This window comes from Pinus tabuliformis, chromosome 6 (genome assembly GCF_031772625.1).
Source record: "Pinus tabuliformis cultivar Carrire ecotype Pingquan chromosome 6, CPIR1, whole genome shotgun sequence".
NCBI classification, from domain to species: domain Eukaryota; kingdom Viridiplantae; phylum Streptophyta; class Pinopsida; order Pinales; family Pinaceae; genus Pinus; species Pinus tabuliformis.
This window is the reverse complement of record NC_142292.1, coordinates 1757467824-1757469750: the sequence shown is the minus strand read 5'-3', so window position 1 is coordinate 1757469750 and position 1927 is coordinate 1757467824. Positions and strand designations below refer to the sequence as shown.

The following is a 1927-nucleotide window of genomic DNA, read 5'->3' as shown; positions in this document are numbered from 1 at the left end:
ATTGATTCTTATGTTGTAATTCATCTTATTAGAGTTGTGCCTTAAGCATAAGAAACTTGATTTTGCCATTTTGTAAACATGTTTTAACATTTGTGAGAGTAGCGTTGTTGATTTTTATCGTACCATAAAAAATAGAGATTATTAAAGTGTTCAATAACTTTGATAACTCTTCAATTTGAGCCATTGATGAAGCATTGATCCCTCATAGCTATGGAGTTTTGTATCAGTGAACATAGGTATTTGAATAACCTCCAAAGAGATATTTGCACAAAAGGATGCAATAAAAAGACAAAGATTTGGAGAAGTAGCAACAATTTCCCTAAGTTTTTCATCACTAACATAAGAGAAATTGGACATGTCGAAAGATGCTAATAATGGGTGTGAAGTTTCCACAACACAAACCCCTATATTTTAAAGCTTGTGGAAAGATGCCACATCAATTTCATGGAGTTGAGGGCATTGCAAAGTTGCAAAAACCATGCATGAGCATTTAAGGAAAAAAGTTTCTAGCTGACTTGAATCATTATTATTAGGATTTAATTCCTATTCTTACTTCATAATAGTAACTTTTCTCCTTAAGACAATATTTTTGGTTGGGTATTTGATCTTTCTAGGAGGGGCTCTTTCTTAAAATAATATTCATTGTCATGGTTGAATTTGTAGCTACTACCTTTAACAATTCTATTGACCATGCCCCTGATCTTAACAACCTTGAGTTGGGATTCTTCTTGGAGTTTGGGCTTAAAGGACCATTTCTTCTCAGGATTTTTTCCCTTGATCTTAACCTTCTAAGGAGAAGATACATGGCTATGACTAGATTTCTTTTTGGACTCCAAATGTTGAGGGTGCTTCTTCCAGTAGTGGTGTACTTTCTCATGTGAATAAATCATGGCCATGAAATGATCATTCTAATGACCTTGATACTGAGCCAGATAATATCGCATGAACAATACCTTAGTACCCATATTTATTCAATTGAAACCTCCTAAAAACATAGAGGACAAAGCTTTAAAGGTACATGGACACTAGTGGAAAAAAATAAAAAATACTTTGTATGCATAGTAGTCCTCTCGATCTTCTATGAAAATCCTCAGATCTTATACATAAACCCGATGAGGACATGCATGCAATTTACATGTTTCTTATATATCACACCCATATTTTAATATGGTTCAACATACAAAGGCCCTTACAATGTAGTGCAATATCATATTGCATTATTTTTTAATAAACCACCCCCATATTACAATAAGTAGGAGGGTAGCAAATATCCACTTTTAAATAGTACTTATGAATTCCTTCAAGGAAATTTTCTTCAAGTTCCAAAATAGTTCCAAGATCTATCGAGAGAATTAACATGTACTCAACAACAAGCTTGTATAGATTCTCTACCGAGTGACCACTTCATCAAATATTTTCTAATCTTTGTTTCCAATTGACTCATGGTGTTCTCCTTCAACTTTGACAAGGGTTTTAATGTAGAAATCTAGATTTGTCTTAAATGTTGCTTCTTTTGGAAGATGGCATGGTCTAAGTTTCAACCCATGATGGTTTTGGATCACTGAGTAGAGAGAGGAGAGCCATGTCAAGGGAGATCACATTGAACAAATGAATGGGTGCAAAAGAGAGTAGATGAAATTCTTGGTGCAGGCTTGTGATCTAACAAATAGTGATGGAAGAGCACCCTAGTGCAGAATTAATATGGTCTAATACCATTGTTAAACTCATAGAAATGGAACACAAGAATTATATGAATGTGATATGCGTGTTATTAACAAGATATGCATTTAATACATAATTTTTTGACCCTTAGTTTCATATTCTAATAGGTCTCTTGGACATGTCATGATTGTTTGTGTTCACATGAGGTTTTCGCCTTCCTCTGAAGTGAATAAGAAATATTTACATAACCCCAAAAGATTATCTT

The 1927-nt window shown here is 33.8% G+C and overlaps 1 pseudogene; it reads right to left on the bottom strand.

The window, feature by feature from the left end:
* Positions 1–411: 411 nt before the first annotated feature.
* On the bottom strand, positions 412–965 carry LOC149265961 (uncharacterized; annotated as a pseudogene).
* Between the last annotated feature and the right edge of the window lie 962 nt (positions 966–1927).